Source organism: Crocuta crocuta, unplaced genomic scaffold (assembly GCF_008692635.1).
Source record: "Crocuta crocuta isolate KB4526 unplaced genomic scaffold, BGI_CrCroc_1.0 scaffold16, whole genome shotgun sequence".
NCBI classification, from domain to species: Eukaryota; Metazoa; Chordata; class Mammalia; order Carnivora; family Hyaenidae; genus Crocuta; species Crocuta crocuta.
Window position 1 is genome coordinate 14,840,454 of NW_027531893.1, and position 9,857 is coordinate 14,850,310.

Genomic DNA, 9,857 nt, shown 5'->3' on the forward strand with positions numbered 1-9,857 from the left:
TGCTCTGCTCCACAAGTTCAAGATCCCAAATTTAAATCTATGTAAATGGATGCTTCTAACCTCCTTAGCTTCATTCCTTCATCTGATTGTTCAGTAATCTTCTTTGCAGTTATATGGATGCAGCATGCTTTTGTAGGATTTAGATAAATCTGGAAATTTCTCAGAACCAGATTGGATTAAGTTTCCCATTTACCAACTGTATAACCTTGTCCAGGTTGCTTACTCTCTCTCTCTAACTCAGTTTGCACAGCAATAACGTGGAAATACTAATATAGAAAAAACCCATAGGGTTTGGGGATGATTAAATTAACTGGAACAGTGTCTCGCTCATAATAAAGAGATCAATAAATGATGAGTAATATGCAGTTAATACATGTTGTTACTAAGAATACTGGCTTTGGTGGGGGAGGGGAGCACCTCGACGGCTCAGTTGTTGAGCGTACAGCTCTTGACTTTGGCTCAGGTCATGATCTCATGGTTCATGGGTTTGAGCCCTGCATCAGACTCTGAGCTGAGAGAACAGAGCCTGCTTGAAATTCTCTCTCTCTCTCTCTCTTCTCTCTCTGCCCCTCCCCTACTCGCTCTCCTTTTGTCTTTCAAAATAAATAAATAGACATAAAAAAAAAAGAATATTAGCTTTGGGGTCTGACAGAACCAGGTCCTGCCCCTTATTATCAATGAGGTCATGGGCAAGTTGCTTATCTTTCAAGGCACAGTTTGCTCCTCTGTGATGATGGGGACAGTTAGGGCCTGTTGCAGAGGACGCCTGTGAGGATTAAGTAAAATTACATACCATTGTATGCTATTAAATAGACCCCTGGCACAAGGTGAATAACTAGTGGTTGGTTTTAGGAATATTTTTTAAACAGTCAATAAATATATATAAAAAAATTTTAATGTCTTTTATTTATTTTTGAGAGGGAGTGGGGGGAGGGATAGAGATTGAGGGAGACAGAATCTGAAGCAGGTTCCATGTTCTGAGCTGTCAGCACAGAGCCCAACATGGGTCTCTACCTCATGAACCTTGAGATCATGACCTGAGCCGAAGTCGAACGCTTAAACTGACTGAGCCATGCAGGCACCCCTATAATTTTTATTCCAAGTAATTTACTGATAGCAGTGGTTCTCAATTTTGGCTGCAGATTAGCACCCCCCGGGAGAAATTTACAAGGATATGTCAGGCTAGAGGCCAGAGAAAGTGATTACACGGGTTTATTCTTAGTAGAGTATGTGTTGTAACTGCATCAGCAAAATCCTAACACTGTGGACTAGCTGCGAGGTCCCAGCAATAGCAACAGGCTTTGGATTCAAAGTCTTCCTTTGTGAGGCTCTTCTCACTAATGCAATTTCATTTGGATTAAAATTTAGGGCATCTGAGTTCCTGGCCCATTTCTGCAATTTACCAGGTAGATGGACTTTGCTTTCTCCTTTGAAAAATGGAAGGAGTAAACCAGGAAATCTCTCTCAACAGGAACTCCCCATAGGTGTCTGCCATAGAAACTCCTGCCCCTTGGGCAGGAGGTCTATTGCAGAGCAAAGGTAAACCTTGGAAAACTTGCTGTTGTCTCGCTGGTGATTGTTGGGCTTGGGGGTTGGTCTCAAGACTGAAGGCAAAAACAATAAGATGGTGACGATTCTGGACTTTTGTTGGGGAGGGGAGGGAGGGATAACTGAGGGCCACAGAGTAATTGGGAGGTTCAGATGCTAAGGTGGGTTAGAGGAAAGGGTGGATTGGGTATTTGGCCATTTAGGAGAGTTTGTAGGGAAAGAGCAGGGATGTTTAAAGGAGATTTTTGTTTGATCATGTATTTGAAGAATGGGAGGCATATACCCTAGACTGAGGGCATTTCCTATCACCATATTTGGGTCTGTCACCCCCAGGGTGACTCTGAATGAAAGTTGGCACTACCGAAGGGAGGGCAGTGGGAAATTGCTCCTACTGTGTGGTGTTCTGGCCTGCAGGGTAGGGTTGCCTATGTCCTTAACCGCCAAGCCTTGGCTATCTGCAAAGATCCATGGTCTTCATGAAAGCTCAATTTATTGAATGCCTGCTATGTGCCAGGCACCTTACATATGTTATCTTTGATTCATCTTCATGACAAATTTTGTTAATACAAACTATTATTACCCCTGTCTTTTGGGGGAGGAAACTGTCTCAGAGGTTAAGTAACTCACCTTTGGTCACACAGTCAATAAGTGGAAGAAATTTAGAACTTTCCACATCATACTGCCTTGCTGTTCTCACAGCCTTCCTTTCGGCCAGTCCATGGACTGGTAGGCTGAGGGAGAGGTCTGGAATGCATGCTCTCCAAAAGCTCGGAAGAAGTCCAATACAGAAATGAGGGCCACACCTTGAAAAGTACTGAAAGATGAATGCCTGCCCCAACATGGACGAACCTTGAAAGCATTATGCGAAGTGCAAATAGCCAAACACCAAAGAGACCTCATATTATGTGTTCGTTTATATGAAATGTCCATAATAGGCAAATCTGCAGAGACAGTAGATCAAGGGTTGCCTAGGGCTGGAAGAATAGAGGGCAATAGCTAAAGGGTATGGGGTTTCGTTTTGGGGTGAGGAAGTATTAAATTGATTGTGGTGATGATTCTACACATCTGTGACGATACTGCAAACCATTGAATCGTGTGCTTTAAATCGGTGAATTGTATGGTATGTGAATTATGTTTCAATAAAGCTGCTACAAAAAAAATTAAAATGAAGGCACAGACCACCTCACACCCAATAGGATGAATACCATCGAAAAGCTTACAGAAGATGATAAGTGTTTGTGAGCATGTGGAGAATTGGAATCCTCATGCACTGTTGGTAAGCATGTAAAATGGTATAGCCAGAGTGGTTCCTTAAAAAATTTTAGGGGCACCTGGGTGGCTCAGTTGGTTAAGCATCTGACTTCGGCCCAGGTCATGATCTCACGGTTCATGGGTTCGAGCCTCAGGTCAGGCTTTGTGCTGACAGCTAGCTCAGAGCCTGGAGCCTGCTTCAGATTCTGTGTCTCCCTCTCTCTCTGACCCTCCCCTGCTCATGCTGTCTCTCTCTCTCTCTCTCTCTCAGAAATAAATAAAACATTAAGAAAAAATTTTTTTTAATTTTAAAAGGAGGGTACACCTGGGTGACTCAGTCAGTTGAACATCTAACTTTGGCCAAGGTCATGATCTCATGGTTCATGAGTTCAAGCCCTGTGTCTGGGTCTGTGGTGACAGCTCAGAGCCTGGAGCCTGATTCGGATTCTGTGTCTCCCTCTCTCTCTGCCTCTCCCGTGCTCTCTCTCTCTCTCTCTCTCTTTCTCTCTCTCTCTCTCTCTCCCAAAAGTAAATAAACATTAAAAATGTTTTTAAAGGAAGCACCATATGATCCAGCAATTCCACTTCTCATTATGTACACAAAAGAATTGAAAGCAGAGTCTTGAAGGGATATTTGTACACCCGCATTCATAGTGGCATTATTCCTAAGAGCCAAAAGATGGAAGCAATCCAAGTGTCTATATCTAAATGAATGGATAAGCAAAATGTTGTCCATCCATACAATGAAATGTCATTCATCTTTAAAAAGGAAGGGCCATCTGACACATGCTACAGCATCGATGAATCTTGAGGACATTATGCTGAGTGAAATAAGCCAGTCACAACAGGACAAATACTGTATGATTCCGCTTAGATGAGGTACTTAGAGCAGTCAGATTCATAGAGACAGAAAGGACCACAGTGGTTGCCAGGGGCTGAGCGGAAGGGAGGATGGGGAGTTCTTGTTTAATGGGCACAGAGTTTCAGTTTTTGCAAGATGAAAAGAATCATGGGGATGGGCAGTGGTGATGGTTGCACAACAGTCTGAAGATACTTAGTACCACTGAACTGTACACCTAAAAATGGTTAAGATGGTAAATTTTATGTGTGTTTTACCACAATAAAAAACTGAGAGGAAAAAAATGAAGGCACAGATCCCAAATATCCTCATGGCTTGCTCTGTCACCTCCATGAGTCTGCTAAATGTCAACTTAGTGAGACCTCCCTGACCACTCTTGCTTCCCCATCCCTCGTCCCTGCTTGTCCCCATCCAATGTGTTCTCCAGAGGGTGATTCAGAAAGAACTGACCACTTACAGTCTTTTATTACAACATGCCGTGTCTGGTGGGGATAGATCAAGAACTTAGGGTGGGGGTCACCTCCTTCTTTGTAGCCTCGGGGAGATACAGAAACATGTCATGGCTGCCCTTCAAGCTGTGATAAAGGATCTGAAGGAACTGATGAGGCTGGCTAGATGCCACATCTCCTGTGTATGTTACATGGGGCCGCATATATGTTGTAGCTAACTGTACTAGTTCCTTTTAAAATTGTCTTTGATGATGGTGCCTGGGTGGCTCCGTCCGTTAAGCATCTGACTTCGGCTCAGGTCATGATCTCACGGTTCGTGGGTTTGAGCCCCGTGTCGGGCTCTGTGCTGACAGCTCAGAGTTTGGAGCATGCTTCGGATTCTGTCTGTGTGGGTGAGTCTCTCTCTCTGCCCCTCTCCCATTCACACTCTCTCTCTCAAAAATAAATAAGCATTTTAAAAAGTCAAAAATAGGAGCACCGGGGTGGCTTAGTCGGTTAAGTGTCTGACTTTGGCTCAGGTCATGGTCTCATGGTTGGTGAGTTCGAGCCCCGCATTGGGCTCTGTGCTGACAGCTTGGAGCCTAGAGCCTGCTTCAGATTCTATGTCTTTCTCTCTATCTCTCTCTTTTCCCCTCCCCCACTCATGCTCTGTTTCTCTCTCTCAAAAATAAACATTAAAATATTTTTTAAAATTAAAATTAAAAAAATAAAATTGTCTTTGATTACATAATGCACATAACTTAGTCACTAATAATTTTTTTTCAAATGTATAATTCTTTTGAATCACCCAGGATTTTAAAGATTTATTTTGTTTATTGTCTGTGTAACCATGCAGTGTAAATTCTGTAATAGCAGAGACTTTCTTCTTCCTTCCTGTTTTGTTCACTGCTCTGTCCCCAGCAACTAGAACAGTGCCTAGCACATGGTAGATGCCCAAGAAATATTTGTTGATTAATGAATGAATCTGTGTTTTATAATCCCCTTCCCAAATTATCGAGCCTAGTGAACACTGCAAGGACAAGTAAATGGAAATGTTTCTAAGCAAGCAAACAAGCAAACACTCATAAAAAATAATAAATGGGAAACGTATGCTTACACATAATATATAAATGGATAAACAGAAATGTCAACTAGAATAGAGCCCCAAAATGCTAATAGTGATTCTTTTTTTAAAACTTTATTTATTTATTTATTTTTTAGTAATCTCTATATCCAACATGGGGCTCAAACTCACAATCCTGAGATCAAGAGTCACATCCTTTGCCAATGAGCCGGCCATGTCCCGCTTTATAGTGATTATTTCTAAGTGGTAGTAATGCTGGCGATTGATAGGTTGATTGATTTCTGCCTGTTTTTTTTTTTTTTCTCAAATACAAGTGCAGGTGATTATTTTCTTTTTTTTTGATCATTTTTTTAATAACAGCAAAGATTATTCATATCGATTGTGTGCTTACTATGAGGCATACACTGTGTCCCGTGCTTCCCTAGCAGTGACTTAGTCTTCAGAGCAGCTCTGTGAAGCAGGTACTACTGTGGAGTCCACTTTATAGATGAAGAAACTGGGGCACAGAGAGGTTGAACAATGTACCCGGGGCCTCACAGCAAAGAAGTCTCAGAGCCAGGCAGCTTGATTCCAGAAGCCTTCCTCTTCCCCACCTCATTATGCTGCAATGCACAGATGTTATTTATGGAGTTAAAATGCTCAGGAGAAATCTCTTGGTGTTTGGTTTCATACGAAATCATCAGGATCCAACCTCTGATTAAACTGCCAAGGGCAAGAAGCTCGGATCCCTTTATGCCTGTTAGCCTGGTTTAAAGGGCAGTGGTCCCACCCGCTTAATTGTCCCGCCTCCACTCTGAGCACCGACCAGCCCTGTTGACGCATGGTATTCGCCTTAGGATCTAAATTTAGTATCTGAGTAGCTAAAGTGTCTTGCCAGTTTCCAGATTCAACTCTCATTAGTCCAGGACATGGAAAATTCTCAAGGTAAAGAGCTCTGGAAGGTAGATATCAAGAAGGGCAGGCTGATTCCTTTTACACGAATTTAAAAATTTTCTCCTTATTGAAGTAGTACATTTCATGATGAAAATGCAGAAAAGCATCAAGAGCTCAGAAAAAGTTACCCTCAAGACTGTCACTGAAGATACTTTGGTATATAGAAAAATGTTTCACAAGTGCCTTATTTTGTCCCATCCAAATAGGAGGGAGGCAGCAGAAACAGTCCTGTGTAATGTCCTCCTGTTACCACGTGCATTAGAGTTGCCCTCATTTGCTTTCCGTGTCATCTAGAGACTTGTCTCCTAAGAGGTTTCTTTTTTTTTTTTTTAATGTTTTTTATTTATTTTAAAGAGTCAGAGAGAGACAGCGCCAACAGGGGAGGATCAGAGAGAGAGGGAGACACAGAATCTGAAGACAGGCTCTAGGCTCTGAGCTAGCTGTCAGCACAGAGCCCGACGCAGGGCTTGAACCCACGAACTGTGAGATCATGACCTGAGCCGAAGTCGTATGCTCAACCTACTGAGCCACCCAGGCACCCCTCCTAAGAGGTTTCAAAGTGACCCCTGAAGCTGTCCAGAGTGAGAAGCTAATGATAGCAGAAAAAGTCCAGGCTTTGGAATCCCAAAATCTACCTTCAAACACTGCTTGGAAGCTTCCTAGCTGTGTGTCTGAGCAAGGCACTTAATCTTTCTGACCTTCCATCTTTTAACTAAAATGAAATGAACACCCCTCTAAAAGTCCAACTGAGAGGTTATTTGAGTTAAAAGACTTGAACTAATGCTTACCTGCAGATTCTCACTGGATGTGTGACCTTGAGCAAGTTACTGAACCTCTCTATGCTTTAGTTTCTTCATCTGTACAATGGAAATAATAAAAGTACTACCCTCACTGGATGAGAGACCTGCATGAGACAATGCATATAACATGCTTAGTTTAATGCCTCGTACACATTAGATGCTCAGTAATGATCAGTGACTTCTGTAAACCAAATAATTTTTGAAGCATCTTAGAGCCATTTTCCCACTGTGGGTGGTGAAATCAATTAGTGGGTCACCACATGCATTTAGAACACAAGAATAGACCTAGAAAATATTAGTGTGTATTGCTTATAGTAAGAGAAATGCTCATCAGTGAGAGTTTTGTGTACTGTAAAAACAAGTAAATTGCACTTTTTTTACACTTATTTATTTATTCATTCATTCATTCATTTATTTAAGTAATCTCTACCCCCAACATGGAACCTAAGCTCATGACCTTGAGATCAAGAGTTGCATGCTCTTCTGCCAGCCAGGTGCCCCATGTAAATTGTATTTATTTTTTCTTCTTTTAGAGAGAGAGAGAGAGAGAGAACATGCAAGTGGGGGAGAGGGGCAGAGGGAGAGAAAGAGAGAATCCCAAGCAGGTGCCAGGCTCAGTGGCTTGATTCCAGCACCGTGGGATCATGACCTTGGTGGAAACCAAGAGTCAGATGCTCAACCAACTGAGCCACCCAGGTGCTCCAGTTGGGCTTGCAGTTTGTGAGTATGAAAACCACTGGATTAGATCAGATAAACTTGAGTCCTCCGATCTTAGATTTAACCTGGATTTTCCCAGGTGGTTTATCTTTGGCTTACAAAACCAAGGTAGCTCTAGGTCTGACTCCTGATTTTGGTTCAGGTCATGATCTCACAGTTCTTGGCATCCAGCACCAAGTCGAGCTCTACTCTGACAGCTTGGAGCCTGCTTGGGATTCTCTCTCTCCCTCTGTCTCTGCCCCTCCCCTCCTTGCTATCTCTCTCTCTCTCTCTCTCTCTCTCTCAAAATAAATAAGTAAACATTTTAAAAAATCCTCATATGAGAAATGTTATCCAGCAGATAGTGCCAGGAAGAATGTTACTTCCCTTGAGGAAACAGTTTGCTTCTTCCCTAACTTTCCCTGTTTACCTTGTCTGCCAGGAACCTCAGAGTTCATTTTAAAGCTCTTGTATAACAGCTTATTGGCTCTCCTGCTTAGCATATCCATTTCTCTTCAGACTTGGCTTTCTTTTCTTTTTTTTCCTTCCATTTTTATTACTATATTTTGTTGTGAATTATCTCAAACCCTTTTGGGGAGAAAGCAAGCTATAAATATATTCAGAAAGAAAACAGGCATCTGCCTTGTTTACAACACAAAGGCTGTGAATCTCACATGAGATAATGTATGCAAAAGAACATTAAACACTGAGAAGCCTGGTCCAGGGGGAGTTGTCATTACAGTGTATCGACTCTTGCAGAGGTGTGAAGTTTTATCAGCTTTGTAGAAAAGAAGAATACTGTAGGTCTTTGTTTTAATGGAATTTTTGAAAGTAACTTTCTTAACTGATTATAAAGGTGATAATTGCAAAAAGAAGTAATAATTGCCCTTTGTGGAAAAATTGAACAAAAAAGTTGGTCATTGTAAGTCTCACCACCCAAAGATGCCCACTAGTGAAATAGCTTTATTAAAAACAAAAACAAAAACGCTTTATTGATATATAATTCATATGTCATACAATTCAAAGCATACAAATCAGTGGCTTTTAGTATATTCACAAAATTTGCAACCATGACTGCAATCAGTTTTAGTATATCTCATCACCTCACAAAGAAACCCTTTTCCCCTTAGCCATTACTCCCCAAGACCGCATTCCTCCCAGCCCCAGACCTTCGCTAATCTCCTTTCTGTCTATATAGAGTCGTCTTTGTGACTGGCTTATTTCACTTAGTGCAATGCTTTCAAGGTCCATCCATGTCTAGCATTTATTGATACTTCATTTCTTTTTATGGCTTTAATCGGTCAGTTTAGGCTGCCATCACAACATACCACAGACTAGCTGGTGTTAAGCAACAGACATTTATCTTCCCACAGTGCCGGAGGCCAGGAGTCTGAGGTCAGGGTGCAAACATGGTCGGGTTTAGTGAGAACTCTTCTCCAGGCTTGCAGAAGCTGCCTTCTAGCTAGATCCTCACACAGTGGAGGGAGAGCTCTGGTGGCTCTTCCTCTTCTTATGAGGGTGCCAGTTCCATGGGATTAGGGCTCCACCCTTAAGACGTCATTAACCTTGATTGCTTCCTTAAAGGCCCTATCTCCAATACAGTCATTTGAGGGGATTGGGGCTTTAACATATGAATTTGAGGGGGAACACAACTCAGCTCATAACATGACTGAATATACTCCATGGGGTGGACGTATCACATTTCATCCATCTAATTCACCAGTTGATGGGCATTTGAGTTATTTACATTTTGGGCTATTTTCTCTAATGCTTCTATGAACATTCATGTACCGGCTTTGTGAGAACATGTATTTTTAATCCTCTTGGGTATGTATGTAGGAGTGGAATTGCTAGGTCATATGGCAACTCTAGGCTCAACCGTTTGAGGAACTGCAGAACTTTTTTCAGAGTGGCTAAACCATTTTCCATTCCCACCGGCAGTGAAGGAGAGTTCCAATTTGTGCACATCCTTGCCAACACTTGTTATTATCTGTCTGGTGGATTATAGCCATCCTAGTGCATGTGAAGTGGGATCCCATTGTGGTTTGATTTATGTTTCCTTGATGCCTAATGAGGATGAGCATCTTTTCATGTGCTTACTGGCCATTTGTACGTCTTCCTTGGAGGAATATCTAGTCAGATCCTTTGCCTTTCTTAATTGGGTTATCATTATGTTGTTGAGTTGTAAGAGTTCCTTGTGTATTCTAGACAGAAGTTTCTTATCAGATATATAATCTGTAGTTTTGTGGGCTGTCTTT